General features: G+C 41.7%; 1 protein-coding gene across 7 annotated transcripts in view; it reads left to right on the forward strand.

Moving 5' to 3' along the window:
• Positions 1–4,544: 4,544 nt before the first annotated feature.
• Positions 4,545–19,699, forward strand: part of LOC133136751 (catenin delta-2-like) — a 193,170-nt gene continuing 178,015 nt past the window's right edge. For all 7 annotated transcript variants that reach the window (XM_061254459.1, XM_061254460.1, XM_061254462.1 and 4 more), the window contains exon 1: positions 4,545–4,785. The gene's annotated coding sequence lies outside the window, so the exon portion shown is untranslated. The remainder of the gene's footprint in view (positions 4,786–19,699) is intronic.

A 19,699-nucleotide genomic window follows, 5' to 3' on the forward strand; every position in this document is an offset into this window, starting at 1 on the left:
ATAACAGGATAATAACCGGTAAATGCTGCGGTCGGTCAATTGAACGCATCCTGGAAACGCTGTGATGTCTTTGATTGACAGTTGGCAAACACAAAGGCGCACGGAAGACGGGTTTTCCCATTGCTTGTCGACAGCCTGACGTCTCCTTCTTGTTGACATTTAGCTTAGCGTCTGCTCAGAACATCTGCCTCAACTCTTAATCTTTACTGTTCTCCTGAGTCGGCAGCTGAATTAGTCCCCATCTCTGGCCCCGAGCCTTGTCACGTGACATTGAATTGCTCTGTACCGTAAGCACCACTCAAGCCTGTGCCCCTGTTCAGTGATCAGCGTTAAGAGCTCTTCTGAGGTCCTGGGCTAAGCCATAATGATTATAGTCCTCTGTTTTTCTCTCCTCCCAACAGATGATAAAACAATGAGCTTCTGTTTTCTAGACTTGCATTTGACCTTGCTGTTGTTCTTATCCTGACGGAATCAAAATGCATTTGCAGTGTTGGTCATTATGTCAATTTGTCAATGTGGGTCAGGGTATATACTATACAGTGTGTGTGTGTGTGTGTGTGTGTGTGCATGTCTATATATACGCACTTGGGGACACATGGAAACAGGAACTAAGCATTAATTTAATGTACAAGAATATATGATATGTCTTCAGTGTGACTTGTGACCACACTCATTATCCATCCATCGTTCATATAGTACTACAAATATGTTTGCTCTGTGCTATAGGAATAGCTATGATTATTTTAGTCCTATAGAAACTGAACACACAGCCCTGTGTATCTTCCGAGATCTGTGTCTTCTAGCATGGTATGTCTACGGAGTGGACAGAAAGATAGTCTGGATGCAGTGTTGAACTATTATTATTATTAGTTGTTGTAGTAGTAGTAGTAGTAGTAGTAGTAGTTATCACCAAGAATGTCCTGGCAGAATGCCTAATCTGGCTTTCTCAACCAGCCTCTTAAGCACAGCCCCCAGTTTAATTGGCTAAAAATGGTTCTCTCCCTCTCCAGATGGGTGCTACACATTGGTCGTCATTGGGTGGAACTTCACTCTCATCCCTGCAAAGCTATTTGAATGAAAGAAAAGGTGTTATGGTCATCGTAGTAGTAGTAGTAGTAGTAGTAGTAGTAGTAGTAGTAGTAGTAGTAGTAGTAGTAGCAGAATAATAAGTGGTGGTAGTTTATTACACAGTAAATCAAAGCATGATGACATGTATGTGACAATACTGTGGATATAGATATACTACCATGGTGACACACAGCATGATCTGTTTATTGCTGTCTCATATCTCATCTGTTGATCATTATTCTTATACTAAGACTCACATGCCTACTAGGTGGGTAGAATCAGCAACTGACAACACACAAACATAACAGCCACGCAGGATACCCCCCCCAACCCCTGACACATACGGTATGCGGACATGCGCTTTCATATTCTCTCCTGTCAGATGAACTGAAGCGAATACACCAACAATCCCAGCGAGCGGCAGAGCAAACGGCAGCGCAGCAGTGGACGGGCGGCAGGAGAGGAGCAGAGCCGCGCTCTGATCAACGGCACCGGAGAGGCCCTCTCTGTGAAGTCACATTTATCCCAGCTGTGAATAACAATGACCGAGAGCTTCAAGGAGCTGCCACGGGGGAACGCCACCTCATCTGTGCATACATGCTGTACTGTATATTACATATACATGTGCTACCGTACTGAAGATAATGACTGCACTATTATTTGAGCAGTGGGCTTTTATCAGCACATATTCCAGCAGCCCTAAACCAGGAAGCCTTGCTTTTCTGTATTGCATTGTCCATGTTTGTGACTACAGCAGTATGTAATTGCATATGATTCATAAACAAACTGATTGCAATCCAATATAGAATTTAAAAAAACACAATTTTACAGCAAAATCTGAAACTTAACAGAGGGACTTTAGCTAAAGTGAATAGCTGAACTTGAGTTTTATCCGGTACTTTAAATTGATGGGTAGCAAGAAACAATGCTATATCTCCAGTATTGAGAAGACATTAGAGGAAAGTATATTTCTACCACAGGGAAAGAATACAGGACACAGCGAACAGGCACCACCCCTCCTGCCCTCTGTCCTACTCCGAGAGTTAAATAGAGTGGTGCTAAACAGCCGGTCCGTAATCCACCATTTAATAGTGTGTTAAACATCGAAACAAATCTATAGATTATCAGGCTGGGAAGAGTTGCAATAGCACCCCTGCCCCCACCCCCCAATGATACAGCATACAGCACTGTAGCTGCTGTAAAAAGCACTGAGCTGTTTCGGAAAAAAGTAGGTCAGCTTCTAATGCTCTGGCTAATGCATTCACTTGTGCTGAGCAGCCCTCCTTGCCAGTACACATGCATTTATACAGCCCAGATACAGGACGGCACAGTGCCTTTCTGCACAAATGTGTCTTCTGCAACTCTCCTGCACGCGACACAAACACCAGCCATTTCACAATGCACACACCCTTCTGATTGACAAATGTTCAGCATGAATACAGCATGCAATGAAGAGGTTATATGTTGCTATTGTTTTGCTTTCACTAGCCTGGGTTGGCTGCAATTGGTACAGCTTGTTAATGGCTTCCCCAGGACCCCGATTCCAGGTCAGACGGTTGGGGGCATGCCATCTAGTAATGTTAGTACATGATTATCCAGCTGCAGCATTCAAAGAGGATTTGAAGCAGGACCCCACTGGAATATACTGTATAAAATATACTATAAAATCACGGTATACGATCTTGCTGACACATCACTCTGTAATCTACAACTAGGAAAATCCAAAAAAGAAGGAAAGGACAGGAAAGCTGAAGAGCATCAGGGGATCCATGGTTCAGACCTAAGAGCTGGGTCTTCAGAGGATGGCCAGGGTTTCCACAGTCCTGACCACAGTAGGAGTCTCATTCCACCACTGGCGGGGGGGGGAGTACAGGCAGGAGTCATGGCGACCATCACAGGCAGGAGACATGGCGACCATCACAGGCACACGGTGGGGAGGAGCCAGGCACCCAGAGCAGAGCTGGCAGAATGGAGAGGTCGCTATGACTACAAACCACAGCACAATTATGGCAGTAACCACAAACCACAATCTGTGGTTGTAATCCTGACACATAAGCAGGCTGTAACCATTAAATTGATGTAGACATAGCAATGTGACAAGGAAAGAAAAACAAACAAAAAATGAACGATTACTATTTATTCTTCTTACCAAGCCCTGACCCCCCTTCTAGCACCAACAGTTTGCATGCATTCCTTTGCATTAATTTTGAACTACAGTACTTATTTTTTCAGACACAAAATAATTTATTGTTGTAATGATTCAAAGGTTAATTTCATGGAACGGGCCCAGGTGCCCTTTAAAATGAGAGTGCATTCGGTCTGAACGTCTGCGTAACTGAGCAGCGTGGCCACTGTTGCGCCATGCTCGGGAGGGAGGTCAGCTGGGTACACCACATAATGTTCTGTTTATTAATCTTATTCATTAATTGGACGCTCATAAACTGTAGCCGTGACTGTTCTGCCTCAAGACGCGCTGCTTGGCACAATTGGCGTCTGAAAAGCGACAATTTGGGGATATTTGGAGTGACGTCACCACAACATAAGGTGTGGGAGGGAACGAGCACACCCGTGAGAGTCGAGAGCGTGCCTTGATTGAAAAATCAGCCAATAAACTTTCGCCTATTTGTTCTATTTTTCCGCTTAGTATCGAACGTTCATCTAATGGTGAGTTAAAACAACAATCTTAACGAATTTATGGCCAGTAATAATATTTTCGATAGTCCCTAGTTTGTTCCAGCAGAAGCTATTTTCAGTATTTTCAGTGTTTCCTACTTGCCCTTGGCACCCCAAGTTTGTATTTATTTTATTGTCACAGAGTGTTTTGACTTTAGGTTTGGTTTGAGATTTGATGGCTGACACATGACGCCACTGTTCCCATGGATTTGAAAGGATGGCAACCCGAGGAAAAAATTAAGGTCCGCCATTCTCCTTCGTAAACAATAACAGTTGCTTTATATATTTAGTTGCAATCATGTGTCTCAAAATGTTAACGTAAAATTTAGGCAGTCTAATTATGCGGATTCCGTCCTAGAACATGTGTTGACGTTACCTGGGTTGAAAATACTGTTCGAGCAACAGCAACTAGCCTACTACTATTTTAAATGTACCTATACAAAGCGAAGAATCTATAATAGAAAACAACACGAAGTAAAATAGTAAAATAGTATTGTTATAAATGTGGTTAGGCTGTTTTTGCATGGTATGTTTGCCAGTTATTGCACTGCTGTTGTTTATAAACATGAGCGAGAATGAATATTTTATTCAATTTTCGCTGAAGTAATGGCTGAAAATGAGCAAGAGAGAGATCCGTGCGTGGGATAGGGTCACTGTCCATCAGGCATTTTTGGTGAGAGGAGAGGAGGTGTCGATTTCTTTCGAGCATCTCCAGCAGATGTCGCTCTAGCCATCGTCGCGATGAAAGGCGCACACGGTCGGGCGCAGCGATGCTGCGTTTCCCTGGGAGCTGGGCTGGTACAGACCGGAGAGGAGCACGAGCGCCGCTGCTAACAGCTGCGCGCCGCAGTGATCCGGTCTCGCGTTCGCAAAGCTGTTCTTCTAGCGGATGCCTCCGTTTCCTCGCCCGCCCCTAACATCCAGCCAAAGGTGCATTTTCGACACCGACTGCGGGGCATGAGCAGACAATTCGGTTCTTTCTAAGCAACGGAAAGGAAACTAGGGGAGTCGCGCTGAGCGTTGTTTTCCCTACGATTGTATTCGGTAAGTGCAATGTCATTCCTTCTGCTTTATCGTGTCCCACCTTCCCTTATGATGTGCGAATTGATGCCTTTTCCGTTTATAAGAGGAGGAGAAAAAACAGCACCATTAGGCTATGCCTTCACAATGGTTATTTACACGTTATTTTAGTGCAATGTATATACGTTTGGCATTTAATTTCTTTTAAAAATGAGCTGTTTGCATGGATAGCGTTGGTCATTTTCTGAATATGGATCGGAGTAGGCGCTCCTTTGATGCCGAACCCCCCACCCCCCATCTCAAGCGGGTCTATTGGCGTAGCAAACGCTTACCACTTTTCCTGCCTGGTGACCTAAATTTTAATGGTGTATTTTTAAGCTTCTGTGCATATTCAGGGGTATGTTGAATACACCAAGGACTACCATCGCTTCCTCGCCCAGCACAATGCAGCCTATAAAATGGACTGTTGTTTTGTCGTTGGTAATGGTGTATATTATGCTTTTTATATAATCAATGCCGGGGAAGAGGAAGCATCTCCATTTCTTACGCGTAGACTTTCTGTAATGTGGTTGAATCGATCGCTTTTCGCATTGGCCAGACAGGCAGGTTCACAATGGAGGCGCAACATCCTTTTTAAGACTAGAATCGGAGCGCTTTCATGGCCAGCTACCGTCGGAGGGTTATTGTACGAGCCTCAAAACCTCTGCAACGGTAGAACACAGCTGTTGTGATTACGTTTATGGTTGGATTCATGTTGTAAATCTAGCGTCGCTTTTGGTCAACAGATACTGACTGCAAATTGGTTTGGACATTACAATAAATATATAATGCTGTGTAATGTAAAACATGTTTTATTGTGTATCGCTAGTTCCTAATATCTTCTGTTTTTCCCTGAGATTAAAGTCTACATGATACAGAATTGAAATATAGGAATATTTGTTGCATACAGTGAGCTACAGTATTACACAAATCTTTTCATTCGTGTTTGTTTGTCACATACTCACATATTTTAGTAGGGCACATAGCACATTGATTTAATTTTAAGGTGTAATATGAAGTGAAGTTACATCTTTACTGAAAAAAAAATGTCTAAAGTGTGCGCACTTTTAAGGACCATGGATGATGTCCAATGTTAGACCCCATTTCCAAGAGGATTTGCAAATGGCACTTTTTCTTCCTGCCAGGACATAAGGAAGTTATTTTGTCAGGGTGAGGTGCACCTTGTGCTGTGGGATGATGAACATGTTATGGTAGTAATGTTTTGGAAAAATCCTGTTATATGGTTGGAAATTCAAAGATGAATGGTGAATTTGTGTGCTGTGAGTTTATTGCCCATATGAATCATCATCTGTGTATCTGATTTTTGCACCTGTCATGCTCTTCACTACAATTGCAGGCCTCCTGAACTCTGAAGGACCATCCTAATGTTGCTTGCAGTGTCTCCCACATAACATGTCATTTCCTGTCTCCAGATTCTGTGTCAATTTCATATCGCTTGGAAAATCAGGAACCAAGTTTTAGTGTTTTTTTTAAACAACATGATGAACATGTTTCAGATATCAGTGATGACATTCTAAATTATGTCACGAGAAATTTTTGATGCAACGTGAGTGTAAGCTGCATTGTCAAACATTGCAGCGAGGGGCACTATAGCAGAGAGTCACAGGATGAAGCCATTTTCGTCCATTTGTGCTTTCTTCCTCTCAGTCTTTCACAGCTGTCCTGGTTCGCCCCCTTGAGGACCTAGGTTTATTACCTCCACAGGGACATAAGAATGCACGTTGAGCATGTGAAACCAGAACGTGCAATCACAGTGGGTCAGCCTGGTGTTGTCATTTGTGTTAACTTCTTGAATCTCTGCTCTGGAAAGGGGCTATATAAATTAAAGTATTTTTAATGATTATTTTTCATTTTATTAAAAAATTATTATTATTTGTATAATTTTTATTATTATTATTGTGTTTAAAAAAAACTACGGATTGCACTGCACACTGTTCCTGATAAGGTGCAATATTTTAAATCGGAATTGGGATGAAGACCTTTAACCTCCTATTTCATTTTGGAGTTTTCTACTTGATCTTTCACATGTGCTTATTGACATTTGATGAGGCAAGATTATAAATGCCATATCAAACAGTCCTGAATGAACTGGATGAACTGAAAACCAGCAGGCTTAATGGTGCTTCACTGGTGGGCTCTGGGGTGGGGCATTTCTGTTGGTGGCAGAGTAAGGCAGGGACTCTCATTTACCCCAGTAACTCTCCAACCCTGTAAAGGGACCAAAAACACCAACCTTTTGGCACCTAAAGCATAACCTCATTTTAAATCCAAAGATTGCACCTGTTTTACAACACTGTGGATTACCGCTGAGAATCTGGTGCTCCCCACGAGGGATTCGCAACACCTGGAAATGTGGATAGCTACTGTGTAGACGGCTATATTTCCCTTTGAATGGATGTTTGCCACTCAACATTCATTCTTAAAGCATATGGCAAGCAATATTGCAGGAAAAAAGTCTATTCAGTGGGAAAACGCAAGCCTCCATTCCAGCAGTCAATGCAAATGCAATGCAAACACTTGTATTTTTATTCTTCCGAAGTATGATCTTCTTCCAGTAAGCACACGGGAGTTGCTAGCCCTGAAATGTTGTATGTCAGAAACCATGGCGACCCTGGAGTATGCTCATTGGCTGTAGCCACTGAGGGCATAATGTGCATTATTTTTGAAGCTGCCTTTCTCACTCTCCAGAGTGTTCTAGTTTATGCCTCATGTGCACGCACAATAACATGTTGTCTGCTTGCGTTAGCCGAAACGAAATGCATAACAGTGGTTTGTGTTTCACTGGGCCTCAGATGATCTGTACATTTCTGTACTGTATTTAATTTTCATTATTTAGATCAGTACATAGTGTATACAGTCATACCATTTACTAGTTTATATGATAAGTATATTTTTATCATAACTGGTGAGAATTTAGCTGACTTTCTTTTTTTCCCTCTATAAGCAGTAATATATTAATATTTCACATAATGGCAGGGACCTGATGGCGCCATTTGGATCATATAGATGAACATTGGGGAGTTAACATAGACTTTTATGATAATAATAATAGTCACAATAATAATCATAATCATAATAATAACAATGTAAAAACATTGTTGTAGTGAGAAATTATTTATTGAAGAGAAAAACTATCGATCTTGTAATTTCATTCGATGACTGTTAAAGGCATACCATGCAGGATTTTCACCTTGAAAATATTATAAAACAATCATGCTCAGTTATTACTATGATACACTGGAAACCAGTGTCTGTGTTCACTTCTGCCCAGTACCTTGCTTGTCTACTTGTATTTGCTATTCAAAAAACACTCGTCGGGCCTCTTCTGGGTGTGGCCTTTTTATTTCTGTGTTGTATCTGAAAAGCATGTGCCCAATACCCTGAACTCATATGCTCTATGATCCAATAGAAGGAGGAGGGGGGCAAGAGGAGATGATTGCCTACTACAGTGGTGAGCTGGGTTTGCGAGAGATTAGCCTTGGTCGCTAACCATTAATCAAGTGGCAGGCCAGCTTTCAGTAACATTAATTAGCTGCCGCGTAAGCTAACTACTTTCAGTTTTGTGCATCAGCTGGCTGACCGTGATAGCTGGGTCCCACTCCACACTATTAATGTCACTGCTTATATTTTTGGGAGATTCTACCAGTGTATTTCCTCTCCGGGGCAGGGAGCTTATGCCTAAATCCAAAACCCCTGGACTTTCAGAAGACTTGAGTCTTGAAAACTATTTAAAGTGACAATCAATTTATGTTACAGAATTGTGTTGCAGGCTAGACAGCAGATTGAAATCCATGGTGTCTCCAACTTTTAGCTAAAGCTAGCTAACTAAATACAAACACACGTCAGTTAAATAGCTAGCTAATGTTTTATGAAACAGTTTTAGACTGCAGTTTCTTAGCTCATTGCTATTATGTCACATAGTCATCTGCAAAGGAGAGGCGGGGTTGAGAATGGGGCATATGCGTTTTTTGTGTACAAACACAGAAGCGAAGCAATAAATTTCAGCATAGCCTGCCTTTAAATAATAAGGTTATTGTTGTTATTCTACATATGTCTTTGATATTTAAAAAAAGAAAAACTGAAATCCTGAACATTTTAGTAGTAGTTGTACTAGTACAGCAGCAGCAGCAGTAGTATTAGTAGTAGTAGCAGCAGCAGCAGAAGTGCTAGCATTATAGCCTGTAGCATAGTGGTTAGGGTAAACTTTGAAATGGGGATTTCCATCCATTCTCCTACACCAGGGGTCTGCCGGCCTGTTCTGGAAGATCCATAGAACCATCGTTTTTTTATTTAAATGTTTCATGCTTGGCCTGTTGATTACATGCAGTTAACTCAACTTCCCTCACCTTGACTTTGAATTGGTCAATGCTTATAAGATGGATACGAAAGCCTGGAAACCCCGTTCTACAGGACCAGGGGTGTGGACCCTTGTCTTGCGCAGACCGTTGGGCAGTGATAGGCTCATCTAAAGGCATGCACAGCTGAGGTTGGTCCGTAATCGCCCCAGGTGTCTCCTTGTCACAGTAAATGGCAATACAGTCATAGGCCAGCTTCTGTCTTCCCATTTACCCACTGTCCTTCCAGCTCAGTGAACATGCCTACCCATGCAGTCCCTGAAACTGCAGGCACTTACTCCCCTACCACTTGCTCCTGTAATAGCTGTAGCACATGATGATCTTGACACGTTTGATATCCCCTTGTGGTTCACTCTCTGGCTGCACGATATGAGGATATGTGATATGTGATAACGTTGAGTATTGCGATGACTATATGACTTTTGATTTATAAACAAATATTGAAGCGTGTCTTTCAGCTTTAGGTACACAGCTAAAATAGACCCCAGACAACGAATAGCCTATGCCCACTGAATTAAAAACATAAGCATTTCCAACATTCTTTTATTGAACAACTTGCACATGAACAGCCAATCAATTGGCAGAACATCGATTTAAATGAGTACTATTCATCTCAGTTCAAGCAGTCTTTTGCGATATCGCATGTTCATATGCCACCGAGTTTTACTCTGTTATAAATTTGACTGTTTAATACCTCTTAGGCCTATATACAGCGTCCTGCTGTTGTTTTCTGTTGTTGTCTACAGTTCCATGTTAACTGATCCAGTTATAGCTCTCCCATTTCTGAATTGGGCCAGTGCATCTCTCAGCTGTCACCTCGTTAATTTATTTAGCTTCTGTTGACAGATTTTGCGAATGATTCATTTTTTTTAATGATGAGGTCTCAATGAGTATACTTCCCCCAGTGTATCCCATCTGTTTTTTTTCCAGAATATTCTGTGTTCGGTGTGAACATCCTGTTATGGTCTGTATCGTATCGTACTGTATCTACGATGAGAAACTCTTTGAGAGCAGAATTGCATGACTCGTACTTGAATTTGATTGGTTTCTCCTGGCCATTCCCCCATTTGTACTGGCGTTATTCTCCCCATTTGAAGAGGGTTGCTATGTTTTGTAAAGTTTGTAAAGTATTTTGAAGCTCAATATTACAGCTTGATATGAGATGTTATGTGGATTTTCCTAAACACTACAGACTGTTTTGCATGAAAATCTCAGGAAATCAGCAGTTTCTGAGACACTCAAACCACCCTGACTGGCACGAACAATCATTCATTTTCTTCTCAATTCTGACATTTCTTCTGAAAAACAGCTGAACCTCTTGACCACATCTACATGCTTTTATGCATTTAGTTGCTGCCACATGATTGGCTGATTAAATATTTGCATTAACAAGCTGGTGTGCAGGTCTACTTAATAAAGTGCTCACTGAGTGCACATGGACACACACACGAACACACACACTTGGTGTATAATTGAATTACATTTCAGATGAAATTGTAGCTACAGAGTGGTTAGGAGTGCTTTGGTAGCTCATGCATTATTCATTAAAGTCAGCTACAGTCAGCTCGTCTATTTTCTGAAGCAGAAATCTAAATATGAGCACATCCTTCCCCGTGATGCAAGCGTTATGCAACACTTGCATTTGACCCGGAACCATTTTCCTTCTAGAACCGTGCGGAACACGGATCAAGGTGCTTAAAATGGAGCCTTCCCGGGACTGTGCTTGATCAGGTCGTCCCGCTCACATGGCGTTCCTGTGGGATGGCGGTAATGATTCCAGAGCCTTGTCCATGAATGAGCTTTGTGCAGCTGTGTGTGCTTTCTATGGGATTGAGACACTGTTGAGAGAACCTGGGGCAGAAAAGACATTTTTGTATGTTCACAAAGATCTGTATTATAAGTATCGTATGTGGTAAAACTGTGTGTATACACACATGCTAACACGGGATCAAATCAGACTTGCATGTATATGCACACACATGTTTATGCACACAAATACATGCGTACACACACAGGGACACAAGTAGTGTGGACAAACACACGTGTACATACATGCATGCGTAAGCACACACAGATATGTGTTTTACTCCAAATTCAAGTTTCATTGTTTTGGATCATTTTAAAAGTGGGAATTGCTAGATCGTTCTTGTAATCCTTCCATAATTTGGATATTATCAATTACAATAATGGTATTGCAAAATGTAGGTATCGCATAATGATTAGTAGGCTATATTTTTAGCATTTGTCTTTCCATAATGTGTAATATCTATTAAACTGCAGCATCATTTAGATTTTGCAGTTCATTTGGCCATGGATACAGAGATGAACATGCCGCTGTTGTCACTTGACATTTTGTATTAACTGTTGAACATTTCTATTCGGTGCTGTCCATCACTGGCCTAATTGTGGTGTAGCATCCCGAGTTTTCTCATTTATTTATTTTATTACGCATTAATTGGTCCCCGCGCTGTGGTGGCGTTCCGAAGCTTTTCCGTCTGACGGTTCTCATGGCAACGATTGAATGTGGTCTCGGCAGTTGATTGGCTGAACGGGCGAGTGGACAGAATGGCTCAGCTGGGGCCGGCTGGCCCTTAACGAGGCGCTCTCTCCAGCCCCAGCAGTCGCATGCCTTTTGGACCAACCACGGTGAGAGTCACTGCGACTCTTGCCCAACCACGGTCAGCTCTGTTGCTTCTGATGACGGACGTCTGAGTAGGCAGTTCTGGGAAGGGACCTGATGTTGATGCTCACCTCTGTATATCTGGGCCTGATGATTCTGTCTGGTGGATGGCTGGATGCAGGGCAGAATATCCATCATTTGGAGCTGCTGTGTTATTCACTGTCCGAAGTGCATTTACATGCAGTTCAGCAGTTGTTAGAATATGATGTCAATATACATTCAGCCAAGATATACTTGATATACTCAGATATACTTGATTTACGGTTTTACACCTGAAAGATATTTCTACATTTGTGTTGCAAATTTTATGTTGTGGCTGAGTTAACTCCTTTCATAATTAGAAATGTCAGTTCATTTCCTAAACTAATTTCTCGAAATTCTTGGGGGATGATTTATTTCTATGTACTGTCATGTAATATTTTAATATCTGAAATACTCGTACAATGTACAATATTGCTTCTTTTCCTCAGAGTGAAATTAATTAACGTAATATTTTCAGGTTGTATTGGTTCGATTTGAGAACCCTGTTTTGGCATTGTCACCCTTTTGCATACTTTATTATAGTGGATCCTCGTTGCTCTTTCAAAAAACACCCTATCCTGCTGAAAATGACAACATAGTTTTGTTACATTTGCATGCTTTTTTGTCACCATGGTCATTTTCAATAATAATAATATATTTTGTGCTACACTTTTGTGCTCTGTGACACATCATTTGTCAGTTCAGTGGAAGGACATATGTTGGTCAGTGCTGTCCAACCAGAGCCAAGCAGACAGAAAACCAAGCCTTCTGTTAGCAGAGGTATTAGTCATGAGGTGAGGTCATCACCGCTTACAGGCTGCTGTAAAAAAAGTCGTAATGTCTTGTGCAGTGCAGTGATTGTCATTAATTATTTAAAGGGATGGTTTTGTGGCTACTTATGGAATGGAAAGCCCTGTTGTGTCGCACGCTAGTGTAAGCCTTGGAGCCAAAATGTCTGAGGTTTGCCCCTATGTGCTAATTAAACTGTTCAGTAAGAAGAAGATGAGTCTGACTGTGATATCTAGTGTGTAAGTTTCTTCCCACTGTGCAGCACTTGGTACGTTTCCTGTCCTCTGCACCTGGCCTGTTTTTATTTATGTTTTAACATTCTTGAGCGGAGCAGTGAAAATATGTTTTCAGTGACACTTTTCACAAAATGGTCTGTAACTTATATTGTTAGCGAAGACTTTGAGTGATGATGAAGCAGCCTCTTCCAGTCATGTGTCCTCTTCCCTTACACTTGTGCTCTGGTTTATGAGAGAGGGGCGCTTTAAGCCCCGCACAGGAAGCTGTAGTCTGGCTGCTCCGTGTCGGACGTGAGTGCCTTCATTGACGGGGAGGCAAACCTCGGCACTCATCACTAGCTATTCTAAAGGCTGTTATGACAGGGGCTAATCTCTCCCTTTCAGCCTGCCCGGTCCCTGGCTTTCCCAGCGCAGGGCGTGTGTGCGGGAGACGGGCGCGTGGGGCGGACTTATCCACGCATCATCAGCGCACCGCAGCAGAATTCGCAAACGAAACGATCGCTATCGGAGCGCTGCATCCTTCTATGTGAAGCCCCTTGCTGCCTTTGCCATTGTTTATCATGTGAACGTTTCAGAGATACTGTGGTTTAATAGTTAACGTTTACCATCAAAAAAGTTTGTAGAACATTATGCACAAAGTACAAAGTAGAAATATCTCTGTCTGTATGCTTTAATGTATCAATTAGGCCCTTGGGATGAAATAAAACCCCAAATAAAAACCGGACATAAACAAATAGCCGAGAATATTCCGCATCAAGGTTTTTGTTGTATGAGTATGAAGACTGTGATAAATGATAAATGATGAACCTGTTGTTTCTTTGTTATTAAATCTATAACGCAAATGTGAATCGTTTGCTTTTTTGAGTGGCTGTAATTTGCTGTGTGTGTGAGGAGACGGTACTGTAGATCCAGCCGGGTTGCATCAGGGATTATTGGACTGCGACGCGTCTCTCCGGCGAGCTGCCGCTCTCTCTGCCATTGTGGTAGGGCCCTGGAGTGGGCCTGCAGCATTAGCCTGAATGGAGTCTGCTCTCACCGGAGTCTCCATTAGCGAACGGAAATGCTCAAACCGTGCGTGACCTCATGTTCACAGGGGAGTTTCGGCCTGAATGCTGAAATAAAGAACCTGGAGGGTGCGTCAGAGATGGCCAACCAGCAGGCCCGCAGCCCTTTTGTGAAGGATTCAGCACAGACAGATTCTCTTTGGCAACCAGATAACCAACTCCTGAATTCCTTCAGACCTTTTTCCTCTTTACTTTGTGTGCTCCCGAACTACAGGGGATTCTGAGTTTCTGGAACAGAAGGACAGGGTAGCGGCATTCGCAAGGACAGCATCCATTGCCATTGGCTCTGGTCACACCTTTTTAGCAATATTTATAACGTGCATCAAACTGGAATATTGTAGCTGCAATGGATGTCCGTCTGGTCAGCCTATAGAACTCACTGATGTGTTTCATCTCTGTTATATATGAATGTTGACTTTGTGCATGCCACCTCATGAATATGGATAAGGAGAGAGTAAACTGGAATACTTTTAGCAACAGCAATGACAACAGGCAAAAGGCCTTTTCATCTTCAGTTGAGTTATACAGTGTGGGGCTCAGTGTGTCGTTCATTCATAATGTGCACTCAGAGTATTCTCATTAAAGATGAGGCTAAAGATGAAAATGTTTTGGTGCACTGCTTTCATCACTAAAATGACATCATAGAGTACATTGAGAGATCCAAGCCAACTATACAGTACATCTCTAAAATGTAATCTCAGAGTTATTAATCGGTGCTTAACTTGTCTATGCAAATCCAAAAAGGCATCTACATCTACAAAGTGAAGGAAATTGTGCTCTTATTTGAAAATATAGTCATTGGCAATTCCACTCCAATTAACCTATAGGCTTTGGTGGTGGTTTGGAGTTAGGAAATGTTGAGATTGTCATCGGCATATAACACCATTTTACCGATGATTCAATCTTTGGCTGTGTCTTCACTGAAAAGACATTGAGGGCTAATCTATTATGAATGTAACTGCTGAACCATAGATCCCAGCCTTACTTTTAATGAACAAAAAAAAACATTGTGTCTGATTCTTTTATGAAGGTAGTTGTATAATTATTTCTGTCTAAGCATGCCTGTTTTAACATAAAGCCTGAAAGCATAATCCATTAATACTTAAAATCAGCTATGGCCTCATTCTTTAAAGGCCCTTGTTTCTGATCATTTCTGTTCTGTTCTCTTCCAAGGAGAGTACTGCCTCTGCACTGGTGTGTGTGTATGTGTGTGTGTGTGTGTGTGTGTGTGTGTGCGTGTCTGTGTGTGTGTGTGTATGTGTGTGTACTTGTGCATGCGTGTGCATGTGCGTGTGTGTGGGACATTTGATTGTGTTTTATTTCTCCCTTTTGTTACAGTGATTTGTCTGGGCAATATCAGTTAGATCCTAGGACATAAACATCCATTGGCTTTGCTGGGTTTAAAGATGGAGGTCAGGAGAGAGGCTTTTTTTCTGAATAAAATGCTGAAATGTGAAATATGAGAGGAGCTGAGCTCCAGCAGCCTATTTATGGACGTCTTAAAGAAAAGAAGGAAGCCCTACACTGCAGTCGCCTGCGTGTTTCTCTCCCATTTTATTTTAACTTTCTTCATTCTTTGGTTTCCATAGAAAGAATTTGCTCGAGGTATAACAGTACATAACATTCTCTGTTTGGTATGTACCTTGGTTTTGAAATGCTTGGTTTTAGAAATCTAAAATTGCTTTTCATTATGAAAATATAAATGGTGCCCAAAATTTCTTGCTGAACAAAATAAGCCACATTAACACAATTATCAAGGGGACCTCGTATGTTTGTTTTTGTAGGTTTTGTTTCCCACAACTTACTTGTGGGACAGGTATATTTCAGTAAAATTGGAATTAATAATGATTATTTTTGCGGGATTTAGCCCTTGGGAGGTTATCCACTTCAGTTAAGTTATTCTTTACTCTGCATACAAAATACTTTCTCATGCACGATAACCTTGTTCTTTTTTCTGTTTCTCTGCATATGTTTAATCTGAATACGTTTTTCATAACATTGAATTATGAACCATTATTATATAGTCTCATTTTCAGTCTAGCCCGTGATAAGGACATTGAGTGGAGGTTCAATTCTTTTATTATCCCACGGAAATTAAAGGAATGAAACAAAGAGGCCGGCCTGCTATTGACGTGGGGAAATATGTCACTGTGATCCACTGTGAGCCTTGAAAAAGTGTGTGCAGAATAAAACCAGATGGACAGCTGGAGAGAGAGCTTGGGTTCGTACGTTCTGTACAGCGTATTCTACAGACAGTGACTCAGAGTATTCACATTAGAGTGTATATAATGGAAGGCACTGTGAGACACAATAACATAAGCAATTATATTGCCTATCCATGGAGTTTGGCCTTGAATGTTTCTGGAGTAGCTGGTTTCCAGGCAACATGCAATGATAAGGAGAAAAATTATTCCAGGCACCGGAAGGAGACACACCTGGGTCCCTGGAAAAATAATTTAGTTCTTTTTTTTTTTTTTTCAAGCTGGTGTACTGGTCTACCTAATAAAGTGCTCACTGAGTGTATGTATACACACTGCTCAGTCAGTCATCCATATCAAAGGTAAGGCTCTTGGCAAGTCATTCATGGGGTTCATGATCTGGTTATTGAGAGGGGCTGTCTGGAAAGATGCCTCCATACAACTTGGTTTAAAACCCCATTAGGCCTTAATGCACTTTCCTGTAATGTTTATTTGGCAATAACCAGTGGGAGAGAATTGGGATTCACCCCTCTTCAATAGGTACAGGATTATAGATGTATGGCTATGTGAAGGTGACTTTATGTTCCGCTCTTGGCTGGTATGAGAGAGTGCTGTAGGCATTAACTCAGTCCTTATTGAGAGACATATTCCCCTGCCACACATCCAGTTCCTGCAAAGGTTAAAGTTTACAGTTTGTCCGCCAGTCAAAATCAAGCTTAAGGTTAGTCTGAGCCGAGTGTCAATTATTTCCTGTTTTTTAAATGTTAGCTATAGCCCATTTCATTGGTTGCGACCTTACTGATTCCCAAATGGTTTGCACCTCAAGGCCTCCTGAATTGGCTGACAGGACAAATACATGTCTCCCACCTCAGGAAAATGGTTAACTTTGGACATCTGGATCCAACACCCACTACAGTCTGCAGTGTGGTGGGTATTTGACACACTAGTAAATGGCAATATGCCACAATCGTGATATCATTTGGCATTTGAAGGCTAGAGGGCAGGGATGCTGCCAAGTTATATCTGTGGTCCCTGGCCTTCTCTGATTCTGTATATTTCATTAAAGAAGTGCTTCGGTTTCAGGCCCAGACAGTTTTCTGTTCAATGTAAATAGGCTTAAATAAAAAAATATACACTTTCTATGCAAGATCAAGTCGTACAATATTTAATTACGATTCATTAGTAACGGCATATCAAATGTGGTGACATTTAAGTGTTTATTTAAACATAAATGCCATTTTACAACTACATATATTCATTTTTAACATTAAACATCAAAATTGCCATACATCAACAGTGGTTGGAAAAAATCCACTGAGCTGTAATTTCATATGCTGGCCGATAAATTTGCCCTACTTATTCCACTTTACCAGACAAGCAAAGGCTGGTAGATTAAACTACAGTAGATTAAAAAGAAGCCAGGATCTCAAGCCAGGATTTGCATAACTTGTTATTCAGTGGGACACACTTTTTCAGTGAGACCACCTCAAAGACTATCACTAGTCCACAATGAAGTCACCCAAGCCAGGATTCTCACTGAGAAGAGATGTGCTTAACTTGAGCACAAATCAAGTTAAGGCTGTGTAGCTCAAGCCAGGATCTGGCCTCAAGAGTTTCATGTCAAATTGGCATTAAATACACCGGCCCAATGATATATTTTTTGGATGGAGTTGTGATATTACGGTGGGGTCCTGTCTAACGGTACAGTAGTAAAGTGTATTGAAGACAGAATGGGGTGAGAAGCAGCAGGCTGCTTTGATCGCAGCGCGTGTTGAGTAATTTATTTTTATGACTTTTTATCATCAAGGTCACGCCTAGACGTCTTCTGAGGATGTTATTCTGGGATATATTTAATTGCCCCAGGCCCCTCGCTGTGTAAACCGAAACTGGGACTTTTGTGCTCTGCGGAATTCCCACAATGCCGTGCAGACCATGGACAAATTGACGGTGAATTGCTTGTCAACATCCCTCTTCGATATTTACTTTAAGAAAGTGAGTGAGTTTTAGCAATTGTCCTCATATTTTTGTTATTTTTCTCCTGATCATCCTAGGTCTTGTCGGCCTGTTGCACTGTTACGCTGTCACCCGTTATCTCAGGTGTCTTTATCGAGCCTGTATTCCGCCAGCTGAGCTGCGTGCTCGTGCAGTCAGAACAGCGCACTTCCTGTGTAGCGTGTGCCAGTTGATTAGGAGATCTGTGATTGGGGCCACCGCACCGACACAAAGATAATGGCCTTGGAAAAAACTGACTTCTTATTAGTATCTCCAAAAGAATCTTTTCCTCGCAGAACCAAAACCATAGCAGGAGCCTTTTTGAGCTGTCAGGACATGCAGCACACAAGTATCCACCTTTAGGCCATTTAGTAAATTGTGCTGTAATATCTTGGGAGATGGTGATTGTGTCAAAGAAGCCTCAAGATGTTTTCTGTTTTCCAGTGCGGGTCTTGGAGGCCCTGAGGCACATTTCTGTTCTTACTCAGCACTGACACACCTGACTCAACTAATCATTGAACCATCAAGCCACTGATTACTGGGCCTTCCCCGTGTGTTTGATGGACCAGGACTGGGAAACAAACTGGTCTACAGTATGGACAGCTCTTAAGCATGACCATACTCTGTTTCTGGAGATTAAAAAATCTTCTTCACTCCCTGATTTCATTCTGTATGTTCCGACATTGTTGAAGTGGTGACAAGTAGTAAACACACACACACACACACACACACACACACACACACTTGGTTCAACAACATTTTTCCAGGCCCATAGCCCCATTTTTCTTACAATCTGGGAAAGAGTCAAGAAACATACAACGGACATCTGCCAATGACATTTAGCCACACACACATTTTTCATAACTATACACTTTTAACAGACTCCCATCCTTTCTCATTTCCGCATACAGGATATTCATACCTTTGCTGAAATTTTTTAGCAAAATGGCCTCCGCACATTTCAGGATTTCAAATCACAATACGACCTACCTGGTACATCATTTTACTTTTACCGACGTTTGTGTGTGCCAATGAAAACCTATGCCCTTTACACATTTCTCCTTCTAGCCTATTACAATAAATTTGGGATAAAGATCGACAGTATCAACTAAGGATTGTGACATTCCTTGGGAAACCATTTGCAGCAATCTTTCATGCACTACAACTTTATTGAACATAAATAACACCTAGAAAACATCACAAAGCTTGATCACTAACTGATCTGTGAGTTTTGTCCTAAGGGGTCCGTCAGCACCTTCATGCATATGTCTGGTATTGCCCCACTGCAGATCAAGTGGCTGCAGTTTTATCCAACATTATTAACAGAGATATTTGATGTTGTCCCAGAGTACTAATTTTGAATTTTGAAACTTGATTTATGCCTACCTCAAAAATGCATATGGTTGGCTGGCCTCAGTGGGGCTAGAAAGATGCTTGCACAAAGGTGGAAGCCGCCACACTCCCTGTCTTGGTCTCCTTGGGTAAATAGCTTTCTGCAAATTATTTATATAGAAGCATTGAACACTCAAATTCACGGCGCTGG

The sequence above is a fragment of the Conger conger genome, chromosome 9, assembly GCF_963514075.1.
Source record: "Conger conger chromosome 9, fConCon1.1, whole genome shotgun sequence".
NCBI classification, from domain to species: domain Eukaryota; kingdom Metazoa; phylum Chordata; class Actinopteri; order Anguilliformes; family Congridae; genus Conger; species Conger conger.